Source organism: Diceros bicornis, assembly GCF_020826845.1.
Source record: "Diceros bicornis minor isolate mBicDic1 chromosome 3 unlocalized genomic scaffold, mDicBic1.mat.cur SUPER_3_unloc_2, whole genome shotgun sequence".
Classification (NCBI taxonomy): domain Eukaryota; kingdom Metazoa; phylum Chordata; class Mammalia; order Perissodactyla; family Rhinocerotidae; genus Diceros; species Diceros bicornis.
The window spans coordinates 222792-239964 of NW_026690898.1; the positions used below are offsets into that span (position 1 = coordinate 222792).

The 17173-nt window shown below is 37.4% G+C and overlaps 1 protein-coding gene across 5 annotated transcripts in view; it reads right to left on the reverse strand.

The window, feature by feature from the left end:
- The window catches only part of LOC131402048 (ral guanine nucleotide dissociation stimulator-like), a 57687-nt gene that overhangs the window by 25290 nt on the left and 15224 nt on the right, over window positions 1-17173 (reverse strand). For 3 of the 5 annotated variants that reach the window (XR_009218216.1, XR_009218220.1, XR_009218219.1), the window contains one exon: window positions 16375-16436. The exons of 1 other annotated variant lie outside the window; for it this stretch is intronic. The gene's annotated coding sequence lies outside the window, so the exon portion shown is untranslated. Of the gene's footprint in view, window positions 1-7317; window positions 7387-16374; window positions 16437-17173 lie in introns of those variants that run through there. One more of the 5 variants, XR_009218217.1, reaches the window with a different exon arrangement.

Sequence of the window (17173 nt, forward strand, 5' to 3'; positions counted from 1 at the left end):
AAAAGCCAAAAGTAGACAAATGTACATTTAGCAATCAATGTCTAACATATTATGTTGTTTGGAAATGATGACACAGAGTATTTTTATCATAAAATTTAGCAAAACTCTAAAGTTTTAAGTCACCAAAAAGAGTTTGGAAGCTGTAACCACCATAAGACAAAATTATTGTTTAAAGTTCATCCAACATTCATCTTTTTCACAATTATTTACTTATTCCCAATAATTATTTAGATTGCCTACAAGACTTCATAAGACTTCAGATAAAATTAGCCATCATTTAAATTAATATTTTTGTTAACCAGTTCTGTAACAGAAATAACATCGGTTTTTTCTACAAAATTTCATCAACTCTTATACCTTTAAACATAGTTATCATTAAGATTTTTATCAATAGGTCTTGGTCTTATAATTTTGAACAAGGGAAGCATTCCCAGTCAGACATTTTATTTTATTTTATTTTATTTATTTTATTTTATTATTTTATTTTATTTTATTTTATTTATTTTATTTTATTTTATTTTATTTTATTTTATATTTTATTTATTTATTTTTCTGAGGAAGATCAGCCTTGAGCTAACATCCATACTAATCCGCCTCTTTTTCCTGAGGAAGACCGGCTCTGAGCTAACATCTATTGCCAGTCCTCCTTCTTTTTTTCCCCAAAGCCCCAGCAGACAGTTGTATGTCATAGTTGCACATCCTTCTAGTTGCTGTATGTGGGACGCTGCGTCAGCATGGGCAGAGAAGCGGTGCCTCGGTGTGCACCCGGGAACCGAACCCCGGCTGCCGGAAGCGGAGAGTGCGCAATTAACCGCTGAGCCACGGGGCCGGCCCCCCAGCCACACATTTTAAAACATACTCAGGCAAAGTTGATGTAACCTCTTTATATAAAATTAGCTCAAACTTTCCAACCTTTATAATCTTATCAATATTTACACTTTTACATGTTCTTAATTCAATTGTAGCCTGAGTCGAGGTCTTAAGGCTATTCAAATTTTTCCCTTCCTTTTTCTGGCCCATTTTTGTGTACCAATTAAACAATTGTGTGAGAGCTCTGAAAACATTCTTTTGTCCCCCAATTTAGAAATTTTCCTAACTCAAAGGATCTGTGTCTGGCCATTGATGAGTAGGATCTTCATTTGTATATTTATTCTAATAGTGACTCAATCCAATAAGCCTTTTTAAGGAAAGATCTAGAAGTAACTTTCCACGCTTAGAGTAAATCTTTACCTTGGACGCAAGAGGCATCCCTGGTGAGGGCGCAGATGATGTAGCCCCCATGATCCACAGAATTCACTCCCAAAGATATTCAGAGAAAATAAAGACCTTCATTGCACAGGCGGTAAAGATGGTGTAGTGAAAACGGTGTCTCAGGTCTCCCACAATAGTGTGGGACGCCTCCAGTCACAGAGCCGCTAATCTGTGACACGGGGCAGGTGATATTGGGATGTGATTTTTCCAGCACTAACAAGCAACGAAGGTTAAGACAACAAAAGCCCTTATGGACTGGGCCCTTTATGACAAACTCCCCAGAAAGGTTGGCACAGCCAGACAAAGAGACAGTTCAGAACCCCAGCCGACTCGACTGGCCACCAAGGGGCACGCTGGTAAATGCACCTTCTGTATGGTGGAGACCAAGGAGAAGATTCTCACTGGTCACAAAGCCAAGTTTTATCAGGACACAGAACAAGACAGAAGAGAAAACCTCATCCGGTTTTTTTCTTATGTGCACAATGACAGCTTTAGCCACTCCTTAGGTCTCTTGGAGCCAGAATAATACCTGGGGGGGAAGTGCCATGGGGTTAGGGACTGTGTGCTTTACAGAGTACCTTGCCATTGCACGGACATTTTCTTGGAGTTGGCGAGGGACCTGAGTCATCTACCCCATTCCGTGACCCAACTTATCCTGTCATGGGAGTCTTCTGAAAGTGGCAAGTGCCCTAATGGCTCTTAACTGCTCGACTCGTGCCCACCAAATTTGCGGCCATTTTGGCTTCCAAGATGTCCTTGGCAATGGCCTTCACTTCATGTGCATATTAACCCACAGCAAAGTTTGTCTTAATAGACGCCAGTCTGGTGAGACTTGCAAACTCACCAGTCTGTGGGGACGGCCCAGAGAGCAGGCTTATAGAGCCTATGCCTGCGTTCTACCCTAAGGTATTTCCTTCTTATCACACATGATACAAAAGACAGACACAAAAGAGAAAAACAGAGACTATCTCTGGGAGGAAAAGTGATCAAGATCAAAACCAAGAGTACTCTACCAAATTTACCAACGTCATTAAAAGCACAAGAAACTAGTTTCCCAAATATTTTCTCCTGCCAATCTAAATTTAGAAAGAGAAAAAAATTCTCACCGCTTCCTTCCACCAGACTCCACAGATAGAGATTCCTGGTGGCTGACGTGGTAAGAAGTCTTACCTTCCGCCGGCTTTCATCAGGCATTCCCGTATCTCATCATCTGCAATAGTCCAGGGAGAAGGCAGTTCTTCCAGCCAGAGAAGGCAATTTGCCAGCCAGTGTGGCCCCACATTGGGCGCCAAAACTGTCGGGAGAGAGAGAGAATCTCCCTCTGCCATTTTCTTTAAGGTTCTTATGGCTGGCCAAATAATTAACCAGACAGGTTAGCAGGAGAAAATAAAACCAAGTTTAATAACATGTATACATGGGAGAAACTCAGAAATGAGCAACTCGTCCCTCTGTCTAAGCTGTCCGCTTAAGTATTGCAGCTAAAGGTGAGGAAGGTGTTGGGGATGGGTAGTGGTCTGGGACCTCAGAGGGTAAGAAGACAACTCACATGGAGATAGAAATGCAAATGTTTGCCTGACAACTCTTCTCAGGGTCATCTATAGATAATGTGGTCAGGGAGAGATAGAGTTTTTGATAAAAGAGACTTGGTGCCTTTCCTATTGTAACCTCTATCCTACATTATCTTTACAGCCATCATGATAATAACTCCTTCTTGAAACAGATCTTTTGTTTTAAATTCTTTAGGCAGTTTGGGAGGGGAAATTCAAATATTCTTCCTGAGTTCTCTGAGTCCTTATTGTCTTCAGCTCGAAATAATCCACATACCAGAGTGGTGCCTCCTGGGGTAGCTTGCCCTGAGCACCATGAGCTCCCTTCTGGTATTGGTTCCCTTTTTCGATCTGGATTGCAAGTCCTATTTCTATTACATCTTGGAATTCTTGTACTAATCATAATATTCAAACTGATTGTTGTTTTCTTTACTCAGTGCTGTAAGACTGTCATGCAAAATAGAGTAATGATGGCTCGGCGACTTGAGATGGCCAATCAATCTTATAACCTTGGACAAATATCCTTCTCTGATAAGGACTATGCCTAAAATCTCATTGTAAACTAATCTTTTAAAAAAATGTTAAATTAGTATCATTGTTACCGTACTTGTTCTATAATTGTGCACAATGTACACAAGGGGCTATAGTATTTTTAAAAAGGCGCATATGCAATGTTTGTGCAACAACCTAAAATTATCCAAAACCCATGAAATACTTTCTCTATTTTTATATATATATATACCTCTTTGCTTGTCCACAATATCCGACTAATTCCCCATAACGTGGACAACTAGACAAATAGATGAGATAAAAAAAAAGCCTGGCACCCAGGGACATGATAAACCCAGGGAAGAAGGCAAGCACCCTGGCACCAAGGGACAATATTTTGATCATCAATGTTTTCTATCAAAAGATTATAGATCAAAAGGGGGAAAGCGATAAATAAATGGCAAGCAATAGGATATATTGGAGCATATGAGGAAGCCATTTGGTGTAAAACTAATTGGGCCTGACCTTGTTTTTTTTTCCCCAAAAGGGGCCTGTAGCTTCTGTTCATCCAGATATCCGCTTTAAGCAATTAACGTGTCCCAAAGACAAAAGCAATGCCCTTAAGATGTAAATGCCACTTCACCACATTGACATTTCCTTAAGGATAAACATTTCTCCCTAGGCTAGGATTTGATTGCTGTGCTCATCCTGTGACAACCCAACTTGAGACAACAGCCACGCCCATGGAGACAGCACATCTGATATCCACAGTGTTCATCAATCCAGGTGCCAACAGGTCAATGTCGTGGCTATTGTAAAAGAGATATTGCAATCACATGTGGTACATGCTCTTTGGTGGCATATAACCACTCTGTACACCCCACTTATTTGGAGTGCTCCATTTCTTTGTGAAAAGATTCTCCCGGGCTATATGGTCATCAAAGGTTGACTCATAATAAACTCACCCCAATTAGGTTTTATAGATTTTTTATGGATTATTTGCGTTGACATTCTATGTGTCCCTCCAGTATCTAAACACAGTACCTGATACCTTGGGGGCACTCAGAAAATGTTTCATGAGTGAATAAGTATGTGGGAGACAACTCTGGCTGGAGCAGAAGGGGTTTTTTGGGGAGTGGTAGAAAATTCGCTCACGTTCCTACCATAGTGGTTGAGGCTGTGAGATTTGGACCAGTTTGTCTGGACACCAATCCCAGTGATACCACTTTTAACTGGGGAACTTGTGCAAAGTATTTACTCTCTGAGCCTTAGTTTCCTCATCTATAAAATGGGGCTACTGAGAACTCCTGTCTCATAGGGTTTTAGTGAGATATAAATGCATTAACTTATGTAAAGTGTTTAGAAGAGCTCCTGGCGCATAGTAGGCATTAACATGTTAGCTGTGGGGTTATCATTATTGCTCTTATATCTGAACAATACTCTGGTTTTGAAAACGTGTTTTCATAATATAGTTGATCCTCCTTATTTCTGGATTCTGTGTCTGCACAATTGCCTACTAGCTAAAATGTACTGGCAGCCCCCAAATCAACACTCACAGGGCTTTCTTGTCCATTTGCAGATAAGCGCAAAGTGGTGAAATATTTGATTCACTCGAAGTACACGTTCCCAGTTGAGGGGAACAAGGTGACGCTCTGCCCTGTTGTTTCAGCCCATGCTGTAAACAAGTGTCCTTCTTGCAGTCCGTTTAGTGCCTCATTTGCTATCTTTTTGTGCCTGTGTTGGTGACTTGGCTGTTTAATATGTCCCCCGTGTGTAGTGCTGCAATGTTCCCTGGTGTTCCTCAGGGCAAGAGGCTGTGACATGCCTTTATGGAGAAAGTATGTGTGTTCAACAAGCTTCTTTGAGACACGAGGTACAGTGCTGTTAGTCTAAGTTCAATGTTAATATATCAACTATATATTAAATAAGGTGACTTTAAAGAGAAACACACAGAGAACAAGGCTATGTATTGATCAGTTGAAGAAAATGTGACTAAGGCTTGCAGGAACCTAACACTGCATTTCCCGTAGGAGCAGTGGGTCATATTCACTGATTCAGTGTTCCCAGTGACTTTATAGAATGTCACACTGTGCATAACAAGAACTGACTGTATCTTATGTAATCCTCACATACTCCTTTATAGCAGGCAGAGTAGGGAACAGGGTGTCTGCATTTTGCTATTAAAGTAAGGCTATTAAAGACCTTATGAGCCAAGTAGAGAATTTAAAATGTCTTGTGCTCAGCATAAGAGACATGAGTTTTTGAGCAAGGAAGATCTATGATGCACTGATGTTTAAGGAACAATTACCTGGCAAGAGAATGTAGTATTGAGAGGAAGAGGGAGAACTGAGCCGGAAGAGAGGACCAGCTGTTAAACTCTCCAAGTATACCCATTGCTAGATGAGGAGATTCGGAGCTAAGGTTTTGATGTGATAAAGGAAAAATGGCAGCCAAAGTATGAAATAATTGATTTGGTAACCATATATAGGGTCTAAATTAGGCTGTGGTTCTCAAAGTGGGGTCCCTGGACCAGCAGCATCAGCATCACCTGGGAACTGGGTAGAAATGCAAATTCTCAGGTGCTGCTGCAGACCTGCTAAACTGGAAACTCTGAGGGCCCAACAGTCTGGGTTTTCAACAAGGCCTCCAGGTGCTTCTGGAGCCCATCAAGTTTAAGAGCCAATGAATTAGAAAAATGATTCCAACACGTCACCATGCCCAGGTAAGCCACAAGGCAGGGAGGTGGTATTTGTTTGGAGGATAAGATGCATTTTAAATTTTAGGAAAAAGTAGTTCTGCATCTGTTTCAGTGTTAGGATTCCAGAGATGCCATTTTAGCTCTCTGCATGTGAAGCTCTTTTGTCCACAATATGTTTTCCTTTAGAGAGCCCTTGCTAAGTTATTTACCACTTCCCACATGTTCTGAGAATCCCTTCTTTCTTGAAATCCCCTTTCAGACTTGAAAAGGTACTTTATTTTTGTGCACAATCTCCTCTATTTAAAATCTGGATTTCTCTTCCTATAGGATCTTGTATGGCACATGCAGCCTTACTGTAAATTTGGAATATGATTGGTTTCTTCCAAAAGCTTAGAATGTTTTAGAATTTAGATCCTGATGAATAGAGAGTTTATATGCTTCCGTGTAGGATTCATGTTTTTCATATGACTAGAGGTATCCCAACTTGCCAGTAATGTGGCCTTAGATTTAGCAGAACTTGAAAATCTGAATATAGTAGAAAATGAATTACATCTCTCATATTAACATTTACAAAATAAATGATCACAATGTTAACTTACCAATAAGCACTTTCTATATTCTAGTCTCTGAAAGTATCTTGCTTACATAATAAACATGATAAAGTTTCAAAGAGGAGCCAATTAACTTTTGAACAAAAGCTTGACTTGAGTGTATCTTGGCTTCCTTTTTCACAGTTGTAGCCTTAATGTTACAGTAATGTTTTCTTTTTTTGGGTATCAGATAATCTTGTATTTGGTGAACATTTTAATTTTTAATGGCCACTTGTATTTTGTGATATGCATGTGTTCAAACAATCTATAAGAACTAACCATTACCACCCACATATAAGATTATATTGGAATAGAGGAATTATGGCTGACATTGTATACAATGGTTCAGCCAAAGCAGATATCAGACTCTACCACTTACAATGATTTAAGGTTTTGAAGCAGTATTTTTAAATACAAATAATCTCAAAATTGGTAATATATAAAGTATATTACTTACAGTGTTAATCTGTACAAAATTGCAAAGATCACTTTTTCCTTTTCAAAATTTATTTGTTTCAACTTTCAATGGTGAGAACCTTACTGTTGGGTATACTGCTGCACAATTACTGGACATGCTGAGAGTTTTTTGAAAAGTGTAGATGTATAAAGATAATGAAAAGTACATTTCTCAAATGTCAAGTCCCTTGAGGATCTGATAGGCCTCTGTCTAGTGGTACCCTGAAGAGATGGAAGATTGAACACCAGCACAGGACACAAGGGAACAGGCTGCCCACTTGAGGGATTCCCATGGACCACAGAGTGCCTGGCAGACTCTTGCAGATTAAATCTTGGCTTTGTCTATGGGTAGGCTCTGAGAGGAAGATTTTGCTTAAATGACCAAGGAATACACAACCATTTTTCTTGATAATAATACTTATCATGTAAATTTATTTATAAACCTCTGAATAAAATAAAAAAATATAACTCTTATAGAAATCATCTCTTACTGACAAACCCCACAGCCTTCTCTAGAGAGCTCAACAGAAAATGTCCCAGCTGACTGTGAATTGCTCTTCTCTGAAAGTCAGCCAGCACTTCACTGATAGCCCTGGATAAGGAAGACCAGGTACAATTCTTTGAAGATGTTTAGCTGAATTCAGAACCAAAAATCCTACCTCCAGTTGGCTCCTCTGTGAGAATGGATGGTCGGCCATATTTCACAGGTTGGGCACTTGAGGTTTCAGATGAGCTTAATTGCTCTGTTCCCCAGAGATGGAAAATCTCGACTCTGACATCGATTCAGGGCTGAGATTTTGCAGGTAAAGATAGGGTCATAGAGGGGAATAAAGATTTCAGCAAATTGGTTTTTTGTTCTCTACAGTGGAAATAATTTAAGAAGCAGATAGTCTCTCACTCCAACTTCTCTTCCCTGTTCTCTATCTGTCATATCATTGTAAAAATCCTCTCTATAAAAATTTCAGTTTCTTTCCTTTGTAGTGTGTTTATTATCATCTTTATGAATTCTTTGACTTCACCACTTTCTTGGCACTACAACGGTAGCCATTGAGATATTATTATAGATTCAGTTTTGCAATTTCATCCCCTTATCTCTATTTCCTCTGCCATTTCTTACTTTTAGTTCTTATTGTATCTTATGCTTGAAAACATTTGAAGCTTACAGAGTATATGAGTTCCTTATTTTCTCAACTTCTTATTATCTAAGTGCCCTCAACTATCATTTCTTTAAAAAAGAAATAAAATACATAACAGGACAATACACCGTAATAAATTGACCATTTATAAAATTAAGTTCAACCTGAAATCCCTCTCCACTTAACAGTGACCATCTTTTATAATTCACCATCGTTTAGTTTGGGCAGGGTCAGTTTATCAATGATTTTTGGATGTTTTAAACCACATGAGATAAATAGAGTGTAAGGTAAAATTGTTAATTTTGCAGAAGTTGTAGAATTTCCTGATGGTTAAGGAAGTCGGTGATGGAGAACCTAAATCATATGAAAAGTAGTTGATTAATTAGCACCTGACAGAGTTTGTTAATTTGGTAAAGACATATATGTTGAAAAGATAACTTTGCATATCAGAGTTTTGTCAGAGACCACTGGGAAAATTCATAATATTCTCAAATACTACAAAAAATGACCATTTTTTTCATAAAAGATGTCATACATGACGGCATCATATAATTATGTCAGAAAATTTACAATGAAGAAAATTAACACGAGTCATTTTAATTCTAACAATTTGTTCATGCTTACTAGTAGGTTAAAAAAACTTTTTAGAAATAAAGTGATAAGTGATGTACTTGCTTCATTTTTAATTTTTTTAGTAAGAAAACTTTTTCACATTTTTAAAAAATATTTATTTGTATTTATTTTATGCTGAATTTATTCCTGGGCCCAAAGACGTTTTTTCAATTAACTAACACCAATTCTTTTCAAACTCGCTCAAAAGTTGAAGAGGAGAGAATACTTCTAAAGTCATCCTATGTGGTTAGCACTACCCTGATATCAAAGCCAAAGACACTAAGAGAAAAGAAAACTACAGGTCAATATCTTTGACAAATATTGATACAAAAATCCTCAATAATAAATATTATAAATAGTATCATTATAAATAATAAATACTAACAAACCAAATCCAGCAGCATATTAAAAGGATATACATCATTTTTAAGTTGGATTAATTTCTGGAATGCAAGGATGTTTCAATATATGAAAATGAATCCATGTAATAAACCACATTAACAGAATGAAGGAAAAAAACACATGATCGTCTCGATGGATGCAGAAAAAGCGTTTGACGAAACTAAACATGCTTTCATGTTAAAAACACTAGAAAACCCTCAGAGTAAAAGGAAGCTACTTCAACAAAATAAAAGCCATATATAGAAATCCACAGAGAACATCATATTCAATGGTGAAAGACTGAAAGCTTTTCCTCTAACATCAGGAAAAAGGCAAGAAGGCCCACTTTCACCACCACTTTTCAACACGGTATTAGACGTTCTAGCCAAAGCAATTAGGCAATAAAAAGAAAGAGCATCCAAATTGGAAAGGAAGAAGAAATATTATATTTGTTTACACATAATATCTTATATGTTGAAATCCCTAAAAATTCCACAAAAACATTGTAAAAACTAATAAATTCTGCAGAGTAATGAGACACAAAATCCACATACAAAAATTACTTGTTCTTCTATACATTAATAATAAATAATCTGAAAAGGAAATTTACAAACTTTACATTTTTATTTACAATAACATCAAAAAGAATAAAATACTTAAGAATCGACTTACTCAAGGAGGTAAAAATTCCAATGATTTTTTGCAAAAATAGAAAAATCTATCCTAAAATTCATATGGACTCTCAAGGGACCCTAAATCGCTAAAACAATCTGGAAAAAGAAGAACAAAGTTAGATAACTCACACTTCCTGATTTCAAAACTTACTACAAAGTAATCAAAACAGTGTGGTACTGGCATAACTACACACAATATACTAAGGAAATAGTATAGAGAGCCCTGAAATAAACCTTTGCATATATGGTCAAATGATTTTTGACAAGGGTGCAAAGACCATTCATTGGAGAAAGGATAAGTTTGTACCAAATGGTGCTGGATAATTGGACACCCACATGCAAAAGAATGAGTTGGACCCTTATCTTACACCATATACAAAAATTAACTCAAAATGGATCAAAGATATAAATGTTAGACTTGAAGTTATAAAATCCTTAGAAGAAAACACAGGGTAAAACCTGTGTTTTCGGTTCCAAAATTTGGGTCCAAATGACATTGCCGACAATGATTCCTTTAATATGACACCAAAGACATAAGTAACAAAAAAAATAACAAATTGAACTTCATCAAAATGCAAAAGTTTTCTGTATCAGAAGATACTATCAACAGAGTAAAAAGGGAAACCATGGAATGGTTGAAAATATTTGCGAATCACATATCTGATAAGGAATTAATATCTAGAATAAATAACTCCTACAACTCAAAAATAAAAAAGCAACCCAATTTAAAAATGCAAATTGAAATTGAATGGACATTTCTCCAAGAAGATATAAAATGACCAGGAAACACAAGAAAAGATGCTCAACATCACTAAGTATCAGGAAAATGCAAAATAAAACCACAATGAGATACCTCTTCACACCCATTAAGATAATTACCATCACAAAATCAGAAAATAACAAGTGTTGGCAAAGATGTTGAGAAATTGGAACCCTTGTGCTCTGATGGTGAGAATATAAAACTGTGGAAAACAGTATGGCAGTTCATTCAAAAATTAAAAATAGAATTACTATATGATCTAGAAATTCCACTTATGGGTTCTGAAATAATAAAAAACATATTTATTGGCCTCTGCCTCCAGTTCTTGGCACAGAGTTCCTAAAACCCTTGTAATTTACCCAGTGATAAGAATACTAGGAGAATCTTTTGTTCTATTGAGGCAACTCTGGGTGAGTTCCTAAATGGCTCCTGGATGGGGGTTGGTCACCAGAAAGACCAAACCCTGATTAGAAGCTTGGAATTTTTAGCACTACCCCTTATCCTCCAGAGAGAGGAGAGTGGCTGGAAACTGAGTTAATAATTGATCATGCCTATGTGAGGGAGCCTCCATAAAAATCCCAGTAGAAGGCGGTTCAGAGAGCTTCCAGGTTGGCAATGACAAGGAGTGCTTGGAGAGTGGTGCATCTGGATATGACATGAAAGATCTGTGCCCCTTCTCACAATTATATCGTTTTATAATAAACTGGTGATCTAGTAAATGTTTTTCTGAGTTTTGTGAGCCACTCTAGCAAATTAATCAAACCCAAGGAGGAGGTTGTGGGAACCTCTGGTTTATAGCCAGTCAGTCAGAAGTACAGGTAAAACTTGGGCTTGTAACTGGCATCTGAAGTTGAGGTGAGGTTAGGTGGGTGTGCAGACTTATGGGACTGAGCCCTCAACCTGTGGAATCTGATGTATCTCTGGGTTGACAGCATCAAATTGAGTTGAATTATCTAGCGACCAGATGACATTCCAAGAATTGCTTGTTGGAGGTGTGCAGAACCCTCCTACATGTGAGAAAATGAATCTGAAAGCACCATTTATGGGAATACACCCAAAAGAACTGAACGCAGAAGTATAAAGACGTATACATACTCCTGTGTTATTCATAGCATTATTCAAAATAACCAGAAGCTGGAAGCAAGCCAGGTGTCCATCAACGGATGAATTCACAAAAAAAATGTGGTGTATACACATCGTGGAATACTATTCACCCTTAAAAGGAAGGAATTCTGACACATGTTATGACATGGATGAACCTTGTGGACTTTATGCTAAGTGAAATAAAGCCAGTCACAAAAGGAAAAATACTATATGATTCCACACATATAAGGTACTTAAAGTAGTCAAATTTATAGGGATGGAAAAGAGAATGGTGGGCAAGAGGGAGGGATAACAGGGAGTTGTTGCTTAATCGGCACAAAGTTTCAATGCAAGGTGAAAATAGTTCTGTGGATGGTTGGAGGTTATGGCTACACAATTATGTGAATGTATTGAATGTCGCTGAACTGTACACTTAAAAATGGTTAAAATTTTATGTTATGATATTTTATGACCATTAAAAATTAATTATTTTCAACAAATGAACAAACACTAGCTACATGCAATAGCATGGATGAATATCACAACCATAATGCTGTATAAAAGAGATTATATTCAAAAGGCTATATATTTTATAATTCCATTTATATAAAATCCAAGAAAGGAACAAAACAGAGGTCTGGCTTCCAGTAATGGTGGAGTAGCTTGTTGAACTAACACTCTCACAGATAACAATGATAAAATCTGCGTAAATCATTATATATACTTATACAGACTCATGTATTTATATGTAATACAGATACAATAAATGTGTATATGTGTGTAGGTATAAATCACTTCCAAAAGCAAGCAGAACTGAGAGGGAGTCTTCCTTTAAATGATGGGAATTGCACCAGGAGCTATTTGCAAGCTTGAGTCTTTTGCCTCAAAGCATTCCGAAATCTGTACTTGGCCCAGACTGTGGAAAAACTACAGTCTTACTTGTAATGTTAGAGGATATATTTTGGGGCTGACAGAGTAGCTGGAAAGTTCGGGGAGAAATTCTGGAATGGAGGGAGCCACAAAGAGGAAAATCTCAAAATATGCATGTAAGTCTCCCCCCCACACACACCAAATTGGCAGATCTTTGAACAACACACATGCAGTGTAGGCCACAGAGGGCCTAGTGTAAAAACAGCAGTTGGAAGATGAAAGAACTGAATGAGGATTTCAGCTATGCCCACTGTAAATGAGATAGGATTGGAGTTTCAGTCCAGCCAAGGTAACTCCCTGCTAGAAAAATAACAACACTCTTCAAAGGAATACAATAGAATCCAGAGTCTCTATAACTATCTTTCATGATTTCCAGTACATAATTTAAAAGACTCATGAGATTTGAAGAGATAGGAAAATATAATCCATATATGACCAAAAGCAGGCAGTAGAAACTATCCCCAAGGTGTTGCAATTAGCAGACAAGGATAAGAAAGCAGGTATTCTAAAGATGATCATGGTGGTAAAGAAAAATATTCCCATAATGAATGAACAGAAGTGGAAACTCAGCAGAGAAGTGGAAATTACAAAAAAGAACCAAATAGGAAGATGAAATAAAAAAAATACTTTTGAGTTTACCAGTAGATTAGAAACAGTAGAAGAAACATGAAGATAGAGCAATAGAAATTATCCAGTCTGAAGAAAAGAATGTAAAAATCTTGAAGAAAAGTGAAGAGAGCCTTATGACCTGTGAGATGATTGAGTCCCAAGCAGAGAGGAGAGAGACAGAAAAATTAAATGAGGCAGAAATGCAAATCAATAAATAATAGCATAAAATTTCAAAAATTTGGTGGAAAATCTAAAATTTTAGATCCAAGAAAGTCAGCAAACCCACAAAATAAAATATAAAATAAAACCCTACTTAGGTACATGATAGTCAAGCTACTAAATTCCAAAGATAAAAAGAAAATCTTGAAAGCAGTCAGGGAAATATAGATATACAGGGGAAGACATTACATACAGGGAGAAATAATGTGAATGATGGATGATATATTATCAAAAACAAAAGAGACAACTCAACAACGAAATTACATCTTTCAAATGCAGAAAGAAAACCCAAAAGTCAACACAGGATTCTATATTTAGCAGAACTCACTTTCAAAATGGATACAGAAGCCACAATAAAATACCACACAACTATTTGCTGGCTGAAATAAAAAATAAAATTGCAAATACCACATGCTGGTGAGGAGTAGGAGCAATTAGAACTGGGAATGCAACATGATAGTTGCATTCAGAAAACAGATGAGCAGGTTCTTATAAAGTTAAACATACACTTATTATATGACTCAGATATCCCACTCCTAGGTATTTACTGAAGCAAATTGAAAACTAATGTTTAAACAAAAATCTTTGTGTGAATATTGATAGCCATTTTATTCATAATTGCCACAAGCTGGAAATAAACTAAATGTCCTTCATCAGGTGAATGGGGAAAGAAACTGTGGACACTGGGACATTAGAATACTACTTGGCAATAAAAAGGATAAACTTTTTATTTTTTGTGAGGAAAATAAGCCCTGAGCTAACATCCATGCCAATCCTCCTCTTTTTGCTGAGGAAGACCGTCTCTGAGTTAACATCCATTGCCAATCGTCCTCCTTTTCCCCCCAAAACCCCAGTAGATAGTTGTATGTCATAGTTGCACACCCATCTAGTTGTTGTATGTGGGACGTGGCCTCAGCATGGCAGGAGAAACAGTGCATTGGTGTGTGCCCTGAATCTGAACCTGGCCTGCCAGTAGCAAAGCGCACGCACTCAACCACTAAGCCATGGGGCCAGCCCCAGGATAAACACTTGATTCACACAACAACATAGATGGATCTTGGATACATTTCTCTAAGTGAAGGAAGCCCGATTCAAAAGGCTGTACAGTATATGATTCCATTTATATGACTTTCTAGAAAGGTTGAATTACAAGGATGGAAAATGATCAGTGGTTGCCAAGGGATGGAGTAGGGGAAGGGGTTGAATACAAAGGGATAGCATGAGAGAATTTTGGAGGTGAAAAAAACAACTCTGTATAGTACTGTGGACATGGATACATTACCATGAAGTCAAAACCCATAGAACTGTACACCGAAAAGAGTGAATTTTACTCTGCAAATTTTAAAAATCAATCAGGATGCTGGGGAACCCAGATAGAATGCAGTGAAAAATGAATCCCACTGTATTACAAGCATGTGACAAAACCACACTGAAGGGGTGGGGATGAAATGTCCCGACCTAAGTAACTTTGGAAGACAGTGTTTTGATGGGATGCTGTAAAACTAAAGTACTGGACCCAAACACTGTACTCTAGGTGGTGAATTTGTTTTTCATAAGGGTATGGATTAGCAATTCTGAAAGTAGTTGACACATTAGTAAATATATTATAGGTAATTGGAGTTAAGTTTCTCACTGTTGGTGAAAGAAATTACAAATAAACAAAAGGAGAATGCTAGAATAAACTCTGTGGTGCTCGATTGGAGTTGGAAGTATCAGTATGAATCCATGTCACTTTTAATATGTCTACCAAATAGATAGATTGATAGATAGATTGATAGATTGATAGATGTGTATACCTGAGTTTATATTCATACATACATTTCCAAACTCTGCTGAGAGGGTCTAGAAGCAGTGACACTCTAGTATTAATAAGCACACCTCGCTCCCAGATCTTGTTTTCTAAATATCATTCTCAAATAAAAAGAACCAGGTTTTCTTGGAGAAATGGCTAATTCTAGGGCTGGAGATGGAAAATACAAGATGAGCCTGGATCATCTTGTAGTGCCAGAAAGTAAGAAAGTCAATTAAAAAAAAACACAGAAAATGATGGGACGTGTCAAAAGGAATCAATCTGAAAGACTTCCCAATGGCTCAAGCTGGAAAACTGTGAGCAACAAAATAAATAATGGTAGCATTGGATTATTACCCAGAGAACAAAATAAATATCCACGAGGCTATACTGATATAAAAAAGATTAAATAAGAAAGGAAGGAAAGGAATAAAGGAAAAAGGGGAAAAAAAGAATGAGAAAAAGAGAGAAAGAAAGGAGGAAGAAAGGGAGAGGGAGGGCAGGGAATCTTCCTCCCAGAATTCCAAATAATAAATGCGGCTGGATAGCATGAAATAGAAAATCGCCACTAGAACACCACAGTAATAATTACTGTGGAAAAGACTGACTGGTGAATGCAAAAACTGTGGATGAAACTTAAAGAAGAGACAGTACATTTGCAGAGTTTCAAAGCATTTCCTTCCAAATACTTAACTTTTTTATCTTAATTTCTCTAAAAGACCTATGACTATTTAAAGCAAAAATTATAACACTGTATTGTGGGATTTATAACATGGGTAGTTGTAAAATTTATGACAGCAATAGCACAAAGGACAGACAGAGGTAGATGGAACTGTTCTGTAGCAAGGCTTCCATATTTACATTGATTAAATTGGTGAACTATTAAGCTAGGTAGGCTGTGATATGTTAAAGATGCATATTGTAATCTGGACCAACCACTAAAAAATGCAAAGGTGTGTAACTTAAATGCTAATAAAGGAATTAAACAGCATACCAAAAAAGTTTGTACAAGACTGTTCACAGGAGATGACCTGCACGTCCCCAGGAGGAAGATGAGCGCACTGCAGGGGATCCACAGAGCAGATCGCCCTCAGCCGTGCTGAAGAGCAAACGCTGACACACACATGCTGAAAAACACTTATCAACCTCGTGCAGAGGGAGACAAGCTGGACAGAAAACAATACACGTGGGATGATTTCAGCCAAGATGAATCTATGCTGAAAAAACCAGAACAAGGGTTGCCTCGGGGGAACGAAAAAATTGCCTGGGAAGGAACAGGAAGGAGTTTTCTGGGGGTGATGGAAATATTCTATTCTTAAAGGGATGAAAGCTACATGGGCATGTTTATTTGTCAAAACTGTACGGTTGAGATTTGTGCCTTTCACTGCTGTACGTCTTACTCCCCCCCCACACACAAAGTACTAAAAAAATAATAAAGTGAGGTGGAAATGGGATGGAGTGTGGATGAAACCAAAATGGCAGATGATTAGTAGTTGTTGAAGCTGGGTGACAGGCCTACCATGCTATTTTGTTTATTTTGTATATTGTTTAAATTGTTCTGTGATAAAACACTTGTATAAGAAGACAAACTCGATATACAGTGTTTGCTGGTAAGATATCAGTTACCTTTGGGGAGGAAGGAAGGAGAAAGGGATTGCTGGGACCTGAGTGAAGCTGGTGCTAGTTGTTGGTCACACAAGTGTGTTCACTTTGTAATAATTCTTTGAGATTTACGTGGATGACTTCTGCATATATTTCTGTACACATGTTATAAATCAATAACCATTTTAAATCCTGCATATTTGCACAAAGATACTAACTCAATATCTAAGAATAACAGCAGTGTTTTGTTTTAAAGTGGAACACATTCACTTATGACACCATTAGATGGATTTTAATACTTCCAAGTGTCTATTAATGCCCTCATCCTTGCGTTGGCCCCTAGGTCT